Source organism: Cornus florida, unplaced genomic scaffold (genome assembly GCF_030987335.1).
Source record: "Cornus florida cultivar Cherokee Brave unplaced genomic scaffold, ASM3098733v1 CherokeeBrave_3.0.0_Hap2_Chr04, whole genome shotgun sequence".
Lineage (NCBI taxonomy): Eukaryota > Viridiplantae > Streptophyta > Magnoliopsida > Cornales > Cornaceae > Cornus > Cornus florida.
This window is the reverse complement of record NW_026775574.1, coordinates 76,959,869-76,976,290: the sequence shown is the minus strand read 5'-3', so window position 1 is coordinate 76,976,290 and position 16,422 is coordinate 76,959,869. Positions and strand designations below refer to the sequence as shown.

At 36.8% G+C, this 16,422-nt stretch overlaps 1 non-coding gene across 1 annotated transcript; it reads right to left on the bottom strand.

Annotated features, from left to right (window-relative positions):
- Positions 1-11,124: 11,124 nt before the first annotated feature.
- LOC132305953 (small nucleolar RNA R71) lies at positions 11,125-11,230 on the bottom strand. Its single transcript, XR_009481755.1, has one exon. It is a non-coding gene; the product is annotated as a small nucleolar RNA R71 (small nucleolar RNA).
- Between the last annotated feature and the right edge of the window lie 5,192 nt (positions 11,231-16,422).

Sequence of the window (16,422 nt, the reverse complement as noted above, 5' to 3'; positions counted from 1 at the left end):
AGGATAGTAAAAAAAAAAAAAAAAAAATTGAGTGAAAAGAATAAGTGTACCTAGATCAATAAAGCTTTAATAAAAGATCCATTCTTTGTCTTGATGATCGGGACTAGATTTGTGTGCTAGTTTGAGGGTAAGGATGTGATTAATTCTTTAGTTGGCTTAGATAGCAACACATTTGATGCTGGTCCACTCAAAAAGGATTCTAGAGTTGTTTTGATTTTTATGATCATTTTCTTGATGTGTGAAGGACCATACTTGCTTGCTTGATGTTGAAATTTTGGAAGATTACTTGGAAATGGTTGAAAAATTGCATACTTGAGGTAGTTTTATCACAATGCTTGTTTGCAATATTGGTGCCTCTTTGTGAGAATGAGCTTAACGTTTGTGGGTATCATTTCTGGAAATCCTCACAAGATTTCACTAGTCCACTAGGGGCAACCTAGGGGTTTAAAAGGCTTGTTGCATGTGCTAAATGCAATCGTGTTCCCTATAAAAATGGCATTATCCATTTATTGCTTTCCAGTTCATAGTTGTTTAATTATTTATTTCATTCCTTTACTTTGTAGTTCATTGCTAGAGACTAGTAATATTTAAGATTGGGGGTGTGATGAGCGCTGAAAAGTGCGCATTTAAACCCTTTAAGCTTAGGTATTCTAGAACCTTTATCTATCTTATTTTCCCACTTTAGATTGATTTCGTGTTATTTCCATTTTTAGGTACTTATCCCCAAAATAAGCTAACTCAGCTAAATAAGAGCATAATTGAAGCAATCTTGAGATGAATCAAAGAATGGAGCAAAGTGGGAGCAAAAAGAAGCAAAGGGTGGAAATTCAGCAAGTTCGATCGATCATGGAATATCTTCGATCGATCCAACATTGATCGATTTCAGCACTTCAAGGTGGACCCAAGCTATTTTGTCCTTATCCAAAGATCCCACAAAGTTCGATCGATCCAACTTTCTTTCGATCGATCGAAAAGATTCCATCTTATCCAGTTGTACCACCACACCTACCATTTTTGTCTTTTTTCCAAAAATATCTCCAAAATATCTCAGATTTGTCTTTATCCAAAAAGGCACTGCCATAGTGGATCGAGCCAGCGTTAGTTCGATAGATCTCAGCCATGTTCGATCGATCTCAGACAAGGTTCGATCGATCAAACTTCCCAAAGTGCGAGAAAAGATAAAAATCCAGTTTATTAAAAGTTGTCTCATAGCCAATCATTGGAGGAATGTTGGAGTGCGAGCCTATACCATTAGGGTGACATTGTAACCTACTTATATTAGGAATAAGAGGTACCTTTTTTAGAGGAGGCTAGATAGAAAGACTTTTGATACAATTTCCATATTCTTAGTGAGGAAGGGAGGAGGCTAGAGACACAAGCTTGGAGATTTTCCATCCATTAAGAAAAGGAGCAATTTCTTCCATGGAGTTAGCCCTTGAGGGTTGGAGGACACCATTCATGAGTGGCTAGACATCCTCTTGGGGCTAGAATTAGCCCTAAGCATGCTTTCTATATCTTGATTTATGTATTTTTGAGGGGATTTGTATTGTGATTAATGTTTTGACATTTTTATATACATAGATATTGTTTATTCAATGATTTGTATGGTTTAATGCTTCCAATTGATCATTTCATTCTATCCATATGTCTATGTCTGCTAGAATAGATGTTCATGTGTTAGTCTCTAGATTTTGTATTATTGATGCATGTCTATGTGTGTTGATGCTATGGATCTAGAGATTGTCAAGACATAGTGCTTAATATAATGCTCTTGTGGTTTATTTGATGGTTCATACTCATTTCTTGATGGATTGTGCCTCTCTTTTAGTTTAATTAGTTTAATTTCATGTTATTAGCTTAGTTGTAGTGTAGTTGTAGTTTAGATGTTAAATGGGAGGACAATCCATGCTTGTTGTTTGATGTTCCATACTTTTGAATGCAAGAAGCATATGTCTCTAACCTTGTGATGTGTTGGATTGTGAGCTTAAATGAAGGATTAATGACTTAGTTAGATACATTGTGCTTTTCACTTTGTTACTTAGACAATATATGATTAATAAGTCATCCATGCTTGTTGAAACAACCACACACATACACTATTGTTGCAATACATATTTTCCCCCTCATTAATCATTCATTAAGTTTATACAAAAGCTATGCTTAGTGGTGACCTCTAAACCCCAAGATCTCTGATAAGCGTCGAATATTGCATATTCAAGTACCCTTATTTGCAGTAGTTAAGTCCATTAGTGGTTTAATTGTATAGATTTTCTCCAAGTTCCATGTTTTTATGTATTTTCAGGTTGTCTTCCAAATTTGAAATAAAATGGAAGTTTTGAAGCTTTTTGTAAAGATCAGATCATTCCGGGCTGTTGCATCCAGAGATTTTCGAGGAGATTCTGCTAAAGGAAGTTCATGAAGCCTTTTACAATGAAAAAGAAAAAGAGAGCAAATGATTCTAAATGGGCCAGTGCTAGTTCAAAGCAGAAGAAGGAAAAGATACAATCTGAAGCATTTACGAGCGCTCGTAGCTCCATTCACGAGTGCTCGTATGTCATATATGAGCATCCGAGTGCACTTTACCATGTCAGACGAGTGCTCGTACCACCTACGAGCACTCCAATTCCAAGCAGAATGGTCCAAGTCATCTTCGAGCACTCCTAAGTGACCTTCGAGCGCTCCAAATCTGGGTAGTAGGATTTACAGCACCTACGAGCGCTCGTAGCTCATTCTTCGAGCGCTCATCCATGTTCTCGATCCAAAAAGAATTTATCTAAGGCAACTACGAGCGCTCGTGCTGTGACCTTCGAGTGCTCGTATAAACATTGCAGACCCATTTGTGCCTTGAACCTTTCAATTTCTGGTTTCCCTCTTTTATAGGTTGGTTGGAAATGTTCTTTTGGGGGATAGGAGCCTTGATTTTTGGGGGGGTTTGGTAGATATCTTGTCTACAAAAGAAGAGGTGGAGAAAATTAAAGGATTTATTATTATTTTTGCTAGCAAGATTGGAGGGAGAGAAATATTAGAGAGGAGAACTTGTGTGGCCAAGGCTGAGCTCGAAAATGGAAGGCTTTCTCAAGCTTCTTCCTTCCTCTAGTGCAACCATGGGTAACTAATTCTCTATCTAGGGAGGTGATGAAGCCCTCCCTAGTAAGCATGTTCTAGCTTAGTTTCTATTTTGGGGGATTACAATGTATAATTTTTGATCTTTTCATGATCTAGAGCATCTTGCTTCTTGTAATGGATCTTTAATGTATATAAATGATTTATTTGAATTAATTATCTGTTTAGATAGTTCTTTCTCTTAATCATACTGCTTGCACTCTCATGGTGACAATGGTAGTGAGATCATGGAATGGTTTTATTGGCATAAAGTTGTAGAGCCTTGATAGTCCATGGCTTAGGTTCTACCTTTGATGGTCTATGCTTGATTTCTAGCTTTATGTGCTTTCATCATTTAAATTAGGGCTTGATAATCCTTGACTTAGTAAGCAGGTTTTAGGCTACACTGATGAGCACTGAAAAGTGCGCATTTAAACCCGTTAAGCTTAAGATTTCTAGTACCTTTATCTATCTTACTTTGCCGTTTTAGACTTATTACGTGTTATTTATATTTTCAGGCACTAATCCCAAAATTGAGCTAACTCAGCCAAATAAGAGCTTAATTGAAACAATCCTGAGATAAACCAAAGGAGGGAGCAAAGTGGAGAAAGAAAGGAGCAAAAAGGAATCAAGTTGTGCAGCTGAAAAGTTCGATCGATCGAACATCTATGATCGATCACAGTACTTCTCGATAGATTCAACCTTGGCCTTTGCTGAAATTCCAAGTTCGATCGATCCAACATCACCTTCGATCGATTGAACCCTATTTTGGCCTATTCAAATGATTGATCTTATCCACAGCTGTACGCCTACCAACCACTTTTGTCTTTTTCCCCATAAATATCTTGAAAATATCCCAGCCTTGTCATTATCCGGAGGAGTCAGACCACTTCGATCGATCCAAGATGCAGTTTGATCGATCGAACCCATTTTTGATCGATCCAAGTTAAGGTTCGATCGATCGAACTTCCTCCAGCGAGAAAAAGTTAAAGTCCAGCTCATTTATTCCGTCCTTCATCCAATCATTGGAGAATATGCCTTGCACGACCACAGCTCATCATGGGGTGTATTTGACCTAACCTATATAAGGAATATGATACACTTTTTGAGAGAGTCTCTTGTCACACATTGAAAATCATCTTGGAGGCTCTTCTTGGAGAGGAGAAAGGAGGGAAGCTAGAGCACCATTGGAGGAGATCTTCACCAACAAAGAGCAGCCATGGAGTTAGCCTTTGAGGGTTGGATCATTCCTACCATGAGTGGCTAGACATCCTCTTGGGGCTAGAGTTAGCCCCAAGCATGCTTTTTATACTCTAATCTTGTGTATTATTGAGGGATTAGTGTTGTATGATACATCTTGATATTCATGTATATATAAATCTTGATTATTTCATGGTTTGTATGGTTTAATGCTTCCAATTGACTATTCTATTCTATCCATATGTCTATGTATGCTAGAGTAGGATATTCATGTGCTTATCCCTAGATTTAGTGTTTTTGATGCATGTCTATGTGTATTGATGCTATAGATCTAGAGATTATCAAGATGATATGCTTAATGAATGCTATTTTGGTTCATTTGATGGTTTATGCCTATTCTTGATGGTTTGTACCTCTCCCCTAGTCTAGATAGCTTTATTTTCATGCTAGTAGTGTAGATTTAGTGTAGTGGTAGTGTAATGTTAGATGGGAGGACAATCTACTCTTGATGTTTGATGTTCCATGCTTGTGAGTCCAAATGGCATATTCTTCTAATATTGTGTTGTATGTGGATTGTGAGCTTAATGAAGGATTAATGACTAGTTATGATATATTGTATCTTTCACATGTGTTTAGACAATTTATTCCTCTCCCAATAGATATTTTGTACCTCTCACATGATATTTAGATAATGTATGTTTAACTAAATCATCCTTATGGATTGCTTGGACTATGAGCTTAATGAAAGGTTCAATGACTTGAATTGTTATTTTGTTATCTTCACATGATGTTTAGACAATATATTCCTCTACCAATAGATGTATTGTGGCCTCACACATGTTGATTGAGACAATTTGCACTTGTTGAGTCACCCTTACCAATTGAATGTCTTTTACACACACAACATTGTTGCAACACATTCATTTCCCTCATTAGTCACTTGATTATGGTTTGGAAAAGTATTGCTTGGTGGTGATCTCTACACCCCAAGACCTCCCTCTCTCTTGTTTACTTCATATTATTTTATTTAGTTGAATTCAATTTAGCTTAATCAACCAACCCAATTCTCTTTTGCAATCATTTGGTATGCTAGAGTCGAAGTTGAAATTCCAACACGTATAATCCCTTGGGACGATCCCTACTCGCCCTATCTATATTTTATATAGAGAAAGGTAGTAGTGGCTTTCTATAAATGTAAAACTTGGCCACCTCCTAAATTCTCACACAACTTTCAAGCTTTGTTGGTTGTGGCGACTCCATCAAGGAAACCAATATACACCTTTATTTAGGTAGTTTGAACATGTGGATCTTTGAGGGTTTATTCTTGCCTTTCAATTTCATGAACCTCTTGAGGATATTATAGCAACCAAGTATTGCTATATATCATGACCATTGTATATGTTGTTTTCCCCTGAATTAGTCCTAATCTAGCTTGTGCATAGGGTGGACGCGGATTCATTTCCCTAGTCCTCTCTACTTGTTTTTCATCTCTTTTATTTCTTGCATGCTTTTGTTTTATGAAATTTAAACTCCTAAGTTTAGTGATAAACCAATAAACCTCTTTGTACCCTTTCATCATTCTAGAAGTGATTCTAGATACCTTAGTTGCCATAAACTAGTAGTCCCAGTGGTTTGACTTACCCAATCAATAGCCCTATTTTACAATGATTTGTGCTATTTCAAAGGTTGATGTATAATTGACAACCGATCAATCTCTCTCTTTCTTTTACTCTCTTTATAGCATTTAATTGTTTACTTTAGTTTAAATTGCATCTTAGTATAATTCAATCACCAACCAATCTTTTGATCACTCGACCTACTAACCCTAATCTCGATTGCACAACCTTATACAACCCACCAATCCCTTGGGATGATCTCTACTCACCTTATCTATATTTTGTAGTTAGAGGTAGTAGTGGTAATTATAAATGTAAAACTTGGCCACTCTCGTCTTAGCACACTTTTCAAGCGTTGGTCCCCCGACACACCACTTCCCAATAGTATTTCTGGATGTTGGCAAAGAAACGGTTCTTTTCTTGCCTTGACCAATTAGTTGGAAGCTTGCCAATTGCCAGATAATTCACAATGTCGGCAAACCAAGGCATTTTTCTATTAGAAATTGGAAGAGTTGTTCATCCAGAAATGAATCATGAATCGGTGGACTTGGGGAAGATTCTACCATTAATCTTGAGAGATGATTAGTGATGTGTCAATAATAAATTACCACTCACAATAGAATGAATCCTTGTAGGATAGGGCTATGTTGAGGGTGTCGAACCTCGAGGACTGTGGTGGTTTATTGAGTCTTTAATTAATTGCTATTTTAACTAAGAAAGAAGATTTGATTTGTTGTGGTGCAATAATATAAACAAAAAATAAATAAAGTAAAAGAAAAGATCAAGGGTAGAGATACTTAGGGATTGACTTCCCCACGATCCTCCTACTATGGTCTACTGTTCAACCTTGGGATTTCAACAATTTATATACCATATGAATTAAACTCAATAACATTCATTTAATTCGGTTTTAAAGAAAGAGGTTTCATTGAACTTAGCTAACTATAACCTATCAAAAGTTGGTATGAATTATCCGCCTACCTACTTCTAACTAATGTTGTAGTATAATTCGTCTTCCCTAAGCATAGATTATGAAAAAGTTCACTCAAGAAAAATGTTTGAATACCATTACATGATCTCCATTCTTATATATGGTAGGGCTCCTCTAGATACCGTCCAATAAGAATGGGTTTAGAACAGTTTATAAATAATTATATCTAAGATAAGGTAATAACTATTCAGAAACTATTAATTCATTAAAACACCAATTGAGTTGGCTCAATTGCTTTAAATCATATAATCAAAGTATATAAATTATTAAATTCCCAAAGTATAAACAATCAAATCATAGTAATCGGATCGGGTTATATTAATGCCCTAAGAGAGGAATTAGCTACTCATGACTACGCCAGATATCATCTGTGTTGGTGTAGTCTCCATCGTTAGGGTCTGCACTTCTCACTTAGGGACTTCCCTTCAAAACCCTAAAAGCCGCCGTGAGAGAGAGGAATATGATTGATGGATGAGAGATAGATAATGGATGGATTTTCTGTGGCCTTCTCTTCTTCTTTTATAGTGGAGAACAAGTCCTAATCCCTTTTAGATTGGTTTTCTAGATTTTGGTAACAATTAAGCTCTTAAGGAAATAAACAAAGGTGATTTTTGGTAATTCCCGCATGTATTTTTTACTTCCAGGAAGTTCAGGCTCGAGCTTTGGAGTTCAGGCTCGAGCATCACCTGCCAGTAAATTATTTCGACCTTGTAACATGATTTTGACCCATTTAGAGTGCGAATCTTGAGATAGCTATTAGAGACAAAAATATCAGGCTTCAAGTCTTATTTCCAGAGCCACTAAGTTTGCTTAATTTAGAGATCCAAATCAAAAGTTATAGCCAAAATAATGAAACACGTTTAGAGTTTTTAGCCATGCTCGAGCCCAAAGTGGTGGCGCTCGAGCCCGAAGTGGTGGTGCTCGAGCTTTTTGATTCAGGCTTGAGTCTTAAAGCTCGGGCTCGAGCTCTAGGAGTAAAATTGTTCTGAAACGTCTTTTTATTGATAGTGCTCGATCCTCTCTTCGTGGTGCTCGATCCCAAAGTGTTGGGCTCGAGCTCTAGGTGTTAGTGCTCGTCCCTGAGATTTGGCACGAGATCCTAGGAGCTTGGATTAACTTTTCTCATTCCAATGCATCATGTGCTTAAGCTTTTAGGCAAAGGCTAGACCATCCTTAAGTTAAGCTCGAGCTTTCTGATTCGGGCTCGAGCTTTGAGTTCAAAGCTCGAGCTTTCTTGCCTTGGTGGAATTTCTTGTTTCGTGCTCGAGCCTTAAAACTGAGCTCGAGCTTTTAAACTTAAACTTTTCCAAAATTCACCATTTTGACTCTCGGCTTGCTTCGGATGACCGGCAATGACGTGGTAAACTTCATTATTATTCTTTTCATCATAAAAGCCTGGTTTTAATTTCTTCTTTGAGAAAACACCTAAAAACATGAAATAAACATAAATTAGTATAAAACATGATAGATGTATCACTTTAGGTCTTAACATACGAATATTAAGGGGCTCGAATATGCAATATTCAGTGCTCATCAATCAGCAACCACATTTTCGGTGCCTTTCTTATCCTTAATTTCGAAATCAAATTCTTGAAGAAGCAAAATCTATCTTATTAGACGAGGTTTAGTTTCTTTCTTAGTCAACAGGTGCCTCAAAGTAGCATAATCAGAATAGACAATGACTTTTGACCCTAAGAGGTAGGACCAGAATTTATCAAAAGCATATACTACGGAAAGTTATTCTTTCTTGGTAGTGGAGTAATTCAATTGGGCTCCCGAGAAAGTCTTGCTTGCATAGTATATGGCGTAAGGAAGTTTTCCTACCCTTTGTCCCAGAACTGCTCCCATTGCATAGTCAGAAGCATCACACATAATCTCAAATGGTAATGACTAATTGGGAGGTTGCATGATGGGAACAGATGACAACAAACTATGGAGTGTAAAAAAAGCATCTAGGCATGCTTGATCAAAGAAAAAAGGAGTTTCATTGGCGAGAAGATTGCACAAAGGTCTAGTAATTTTGCTAAAGTCCTTGATGAAACGGCGATAGAAGCTGGCATGTCCTAGAAATGAGCAAATCTCTCTCACCGTAGAAGGTGGAGGCAATTTAGAAATAAGCTTAACTTTTGCTTTATCAACCTCAATACCTCTGTTTGAAATGACATGCCCTAAAACAATCCCCTCTTGAACCATGAAATGGTTTTTTTCCCAACTAAGAACGAGGTTTATTTCGCGACATCTTTTAAGCACTAAAGACAGATTTTTAAGGCATGCATCAAAAGAAGACCCAAAGACTGAAAAATCATCCATGAAAACTTCTAGATACTCTTCCACCATGTCCGAGAAAATTGACATCATACACCTTTGGAATGTGGTAGGGGCATTGCACAAACCAAATGGCATCCGTCTATAGGCAAATGTGCCAAAAGGACAAGTAAAGGTGGTTTTTTCTTGATCTAAGGGGTCAAGGGCTACTTGATTGTAACCTGAATAGCCATTAAGAAAGCAATAATATTGTTGCCCATCTAATCTCTCTAGAATTTGATCAATAAACGGCAAAGGAAAGTGATCTTTTCTAGTAGCGGCATTTAATTTTTGGTAATCAATGCATACACTCAATGAATTGGCGGTATGCTTAGAAATTGCCTCACCTTTTGAATTTCCAGCTACCGTAACCTTGGATTTTTTGGGAACTACTTGAGTTGGACTCACCCATTTGCTATCAGAGATTGGATAAATTATACCGACATCTAAAAGTTTAATAACTTCATTCTTAACCACTTCTTTTATGTTTGGATTTAATCTCCTTTGGGCATCTCTAAAAGGTTTCTCATCCTCTTCCATAAGAATGTGATGTATGCAAATAGAAGGGTCAATTCCTTTTAGATCTGCCACACTCCATCCAATAGCTTCCTTATTTTCTTTAAGCACATTTAAAAGATCATTCTCTTGGCCTTCTTCAAGAGTTGAAGAAATGATGACCGGAAGAGTCTCTTTCGGACCTAAGAAGGCATACTTAAGATTGGAAGGAAGAGTTTTAAGCTCAAGAGATGGTGGGGAGATTAAAGATGGAACCGGTGGAGTGCTAAAAAGTGGAGGAAGAGGTTCTTTTAGAGTTTTTCAAGGTGGAAAATCTAAGCTTGCAATGGATTCCATTAAGTTGCTTACTTCACTCATTGATCCCTCATTATCGAACCCACAATTACCATACAGTTCAAGGAGACAAGATACAAGAGGGTCCTCGAAAAAGGGAGATGAAATATTATCCTTGGTTGGTTTTTTCATAATCATGGAAGGAATGGACTCCTCAACAACTTCATGCAAGACATCTATGAGACAACACTCGTCTTCATCGATAGGATGTCGACTTGCATTGAAAACATTAAGCTTAACCATCATGTTACTAAAAGAATGGTCCATAACCCTGGATCTACAATTAATTGTTGCATTTGCGGTGGCAAGAAATAGCCTTCCCAAGATGATTGGGATGTGGATGGTAGGGTTGGCAACTGGTTCGGTATCAAGAACTACAAAATCAACCGGGAAGTATAACTTGTCAACCTTGATGAGTGTACTTTGATCTTCAAAACTTATAAAAGCATCACTTTTAATTCTGTTTGGGGAACCAACCTGAAAATAGATAAAAGAATGCAAATAAAGCTAATATATACAGTATAATCAACTAATGGACTTAACTAATGCAAATAAGGGCGCTTAAATATGCAATATTCGGCGCTCATCAGTTACCATTGAAATTAGCTAAATTGTTAGGAGAATTCTTTAAATCAGGTATGGTTAATAATGGTGATAATCCTAATAGGGCAAATGTTCCATAAGCACCTATTCCTCCACCATAACCACAATTCAGCGATCACTTAATTCCCACCTCTTATACATCCCCTTATTGCTTTCAATTTCCACAATTTGATGCAACCCACTTTGAGATCAAGCCAGCTATGATCCAAATGCTTCCAACTTTCCATGGGTTTGCTACTGAAGATCCCTATAAGCACATAGATAAATTTCTGGAATTATGTTCAACGACCAAGTTGTCCACTTTTTCTGATGATGCTTTTAGGATGAGGCTCTTCCAATTTTCTCTTAAGGAAAAATCTAGAACTTGGTTGCACTCCCTATCTTATAATTCCATAAGCACATGGGATAAGTTGCAACAAGAGTTCTTAAAAAAATACTACACTATGGGTAAAACCACACAAATGAGAAAAAAGATCATGGCGTTCTTCCAAATCTCGGGTGAACAACTTCATGATACTTGGGAGAGATACAATGATCTTTTGAGAAAGTGTCCACACCATGATATTGCTAAATGGCATTTGGTGCAAATCTTCTATGATGAATTACAGTATCCACATAGGAACATGGTAAATGCTTTTAGTAATGGTGGTTTTCTGCATAAGAGCCTAGATGACGCTTAGGAACTGTTTAAGGCCATAAGTAAAAATTCTGTTCAACATGCTTCTTCCTCTAGGTCAAGGTCCACATCTGGTATCCATCAGGTTAAAAGTTTCTATGAAGTAGAAAAATCTACAGAGCTTGCCACTCAAATGGAAGTGTTGAATTGAAAGTTTAACCAAGTTTTATCAGCTGTTAATACTCTTAGTTCTTCTTAGTACTTATCTTTACCAAAGGAGGTGTGTTTTGTTTATGCTAATCCATCTCATTATGCTAATAGTTGCCCTTTCTTGGGTCAATCTTTTAAAAATCCACAAGTGCAAACCAATGTTGCATTCTCCAGTTCGGGTTATAATCCAAATTCCAATACTTATAACCCTAGCTGGAGAGATCATTCAAATATATCATAGCAGAATCAAAGCCAAGGCAATACTGTTCCCCAATCTCAGGGACAGTACCACAATTCATCTAATCCTTTGTAAAATAATTCTTTAAATTAATCTTCCATCTACACTCGTCCTCAATTTAGGAACCAAGTTAATCTTGATCCTCCTCCTCCTAGGTATTCGTCTGAATTTGAAGAAAAGGTTTTGGCTGCAATTAATGATTTTAAGTCCACCACTTAATTGGTGCATTCCCATTCCCAATCTATAGCCAAGATAGAGATTCAAGTTGGGCAAATAGTTAAAGTGTTAACTTAAAGAGAGGAAAAACTGCCTAGTCAGCCAATTGCAAATCAAGTTAAGCAAACTTACATGATTGATGAGACTAATCCTTCAAGTTCTCGTTATGAGCAAGTTAATTCCATCACTACTTTGAGGAGTGGAAAGATCATTGATAATCAAGTTTAGGAAAAAGAGGTAAAAAAAGAGAGGCGTAGGATTCCTATTAATCCCATTCTTCCAATTCCACATCCTATAGATGTTCCCTCACATCCTAATCCATCAAGTTCCAAAAGAGTTGAAGGTGAAGTCATTTCTTCATCTACTCCCAACCTTGAGATAGCTTATGAGCCAAGAGCGCCCTTTCTTGAATGTCTCAAGGGACCTTCTTACTTTGGTAAGCAAGGAGAGAAAATCTAAGACATGATGGATGTCTTCAAATAGGTAAAAGTCAATATTCCTCTCCTAGATGCTATCAATTAAATCCCTACCAATGCTAAATTTCTGAAAGACTTGTGCACCTAAAAGAGAAAATCAAGAAGCCAAGTCTCTAAGAAAATCTATCTCACTGAGCAAGTCAGTGCACTCATTCAGCATAGCACTCCTCGTAAGTTCAAAGATCCTGGTGCTCCTACCATATCTTGCACCATTGGAAACAATGTGATAGATAGAACACTTCTTGATCTTGGAGTGAGTATTAATCTTTTTTCTTACTCGATGTATGAGCAATTAGGCTTGGGAGAGCTTAAACCCACGTCAATAGTGTTGCAACTTGCTGATCGATCTATCAAGTAACCACGTGAGATTGAAGATGTTCTTATTAAAGTGGATAAGTTCTATTTTTTGGTTGACTTTCTTGTCCTAGATATAGAAGCTGTCCTATATCCCAATTGATGTACTCCTATGATCCTTGGTCTTCCATTCTTAGCTACAACGAATCCCAATATTAACTGTAGGACTGGGGGCTATGAATATTTGTTTTGGAAACATGAAGCTCAAATTAAACATTTTCAATGCCACTCCATATTCCTCGGAAAAAGATGAGTGCTTTTTTCTTGATGTCTTTGACGAGGATCCAGTCACTATCTTTCCAATAAAAGATCCTCCTCCTTTGATTTCAAATATTTCTTGTCCTTCTTGTGAGTCTTCTCACAAACTTGAGCCTAAGCCACCACCGGATAAGCTTGAGTATTCTTTCTTCGGTCTTGATAGAACCACATTGGTTCCTCCTGTTTCAAATTTCATAATCACCCATAGGAGTAATTTTAGGATGAGGGAGGTAGTAGAGTTGTTGGATACAGGCTAATGAGTGGCCTAACGACGAGCTATGGACGTTAAACTTAGCATGCTGTTGAGCTATCAACGTTAAACTTAGCACTTGTAGTTTTATACTTTAGTTTGATTTGATTTGATTTATTTATTTATTTTTATTCTTTTTAGTTTTTCTAGGTTTTTAGTTCATTTTTGTATTTTTCTTTTATTTTTTGATCAGGTAAGTTTAGGTTACAAATATACATATATATAGATTAGTTTCTTTGTGTATTTTTCTTTTATATTTAGATTAGGTTTGTTTTGTTTTGTTTTGATTAAAAAAAAAATTGATTGACTTGTGCATAATGATATATCTGTTTTACTCCATATGCTTACTATTCTGATGTGTGCTATGGAGTGTGATTATTTTGACAGGTACGAAGGACTAAGTTTGGGGGTGAGGTGATGATTTCATTCCTCTGAGCTATCCATTCTTGATCCTTGCTGGTTCTGCATATTTGGTAATATCTTTCTAACTCTACATCTGTTTTCACACATTGAGGACAATGAGCATCTTAAGTTTAGGGATAAGGCAGTGCCTTTTAAAATTTTGTTGTTGATATATTGTGCATAAGAGGATGCAATTTAATTGTTTAAGCATAACTTTAAGCCTGTTAATTGTTGTGATGTCCATATGTAGTCTGATATTGGTTAAAGATGGCTTGTTTGATGAATTCATGCTAAATAAGGATTTTTGAAAATTTGTGATATCAGTTGGTGGCCTGTGGTCTACTTTATCAGAATGATTACAATTTGATGATTTTGATTCCTAGAATACTTCACTTTGCACATGTTCATACTTGCATGAACTCTATGAGGTATAAACTTGAAGTCTTATTCTGATTTGTGTTAAACTAAGATGAGCAAGTGAATTTGATGATTTTGAGAACCAAGGTATAAAAACAAAAAAATGAAAGAAAAAATATGATATGTATGCAGTGAAAAAAAAAAAAGTTCTTCACCAATGTGAAAGAAACAAATGAAAAGAGAGAAAAAGGGTCAAGTTTGGATCTGTACCTAAATGACTTGAGTAATTAAGTCGTTAGGAGTGTTTTAACACCTAATGCCCTAAAGCCAATTGGTTTGGGACTCATTGGCTGAAAGTTCGTTACATAGGAAGTTTAGGTTACCTAGATTACTTGAGAAATTAGGTCCGTAGGGGTGTTTTAACACCTAATGTCCTAAAGCCATCTGGTTTGGGAGTCATTGGCTGAAAACTCATTACAATAGTGATTTAGAAAGCTTAATAGACCTGAGCATTGTACAGTACCCTTTTGAAAGGACAAAAAAAAAAAAAAAAAAAAAAAAAAAAAAAAAAAAAAAAAAAAAAAAAACGAGTTGAAAAAAATTGAGTGATGAATGAAATAAATACATACCTGTAGAAAATTAGGAAAAGTACCTTGGGGATCCGAATTTGAAAGGTTTACTTGTGAATTGAGGGATAGCATGAGTTAGATGTAAGTATGGATGGCAAGCCATATGTTAAATTGTAAGTTCACTATTAAAAAGGATTTTGGGGATCGAGATTGTTAAACATGTGATCAAACTGACATATGGGGACTATGGCCACTGATATGATATTTAGAGTTGGAGATTTTCCTGTTTAATATAGTTCCTTATACTTGTTATAGTTGACTGATTAATGCATTATTGGGACATTATAATATGAAAACAGGTTTGAATGAGCTTACCGTGTAATTAAGGCACTGATTTGAGAAGTTTGTGGTTATCATCACTGGAAACCCTTACGAGACTACAACTTGTCCACTAAGGTAACCTAGGGGTTTAAAGGCTTGTTGCATAAGCTAAATGCAATCGTGATCGAAACGAAAGCGGTTTTTTAGTTCTGTATTGCTAAAGGTCGAGCAATATATAAGTTTGGGGGTGTGATGAGAGCTGAATATTGCACATTCAAGCCCCTAAATATACGCATGTTAAGACCTAAAGTGATACTTCTATCCATTATTAGACTGATTTCAGTGTATTTTGTGTTTTTAGGTACTTTCCCAAATAAACAGTTAAAATTGGACTTTTATGATGAAAAGAATGATAATGAAGTTTACCGCGTCGTTGTCGGTCATCCGAAGTAAGCCGAGAGTCAAAATGGTGAAGTTTAGAAGAAGGTAGAATTCAAAGCTCGAGCACAAGGCAATGAAGCTCGAGCCTTGCACCTTTAGGCTCGAGCCTGAACAAAGGATGCTCAAGCCTGACCATAGGGTGCTCGAGCCTTGACCCTTAAGCTCGAGCACAAGACGTCAGAATTTGAAGAGTAGTTCCCAGACCTCGTGCCTCTCCTCCAGGATCGAGCACCATATATTAAGGATCGAGCATTATACACTGATGGTCGAGCCTTGAGTACTAAATGCTCGAGCAATGTACCTAGTGCTCGAGCCCATGAAGCTAGGATCGAGCAATGTTAAAAGATTTCAATCCCAAAAATATTCTAAGTGTTGAAGAAAAAGACGCTTCAGAAAAGAGTGGAAGAAATTTGGCCAAGTATCAAAGTAACAATTTTTTCTCCCAGAGCTCGAGCCTCAGCTTTAAGGCTCGAGCATGAATCAAAAGGATAGAGCATCAACACTTCAGGCTTGAGTATGGCTGGAAACTCTAAACCAGCTTTAGTATTTTGGCTATAACTTTTGATTCAGAACTCCAAATTGTGTAAACTTATTGGTTCTGGAAAGAAGACTCTAAGCTTAACATTTTTGTCTCTAATAGCCATCTCCAGATTTGCACTTTAAATGGGTCAAAATTGCGTTACAAAGTTAGAACAATTTGCTGGCAGGTGATGCTCGAGCTTGAACCTCAATGCTCGAGCACTAACACCTAATGCTAAAGCCTGGGACTCTGAAGCTTGAGCCTAGACATCTTGGAAGTCGTAAACATGTGGCAATTACCAAAAATCATATTTCTTTGTTTTCTTATGGGCCTAGATTACCCTAGAAGACCTAAAAGCCCGTCCAACCCTTATTAAAAGTTAATTCTTCTATAAAGGGAGGCACAAGGCCATCATATCAAATAAAAAATCTGTTGTCTCATATCTCTTTCCCACGGCGGCTTTTAGGGTTTTGAAGAAAAGGATCCCAAAGGAGTTTTGGTAGTCTATGGTGATGAAGACCACAACAAC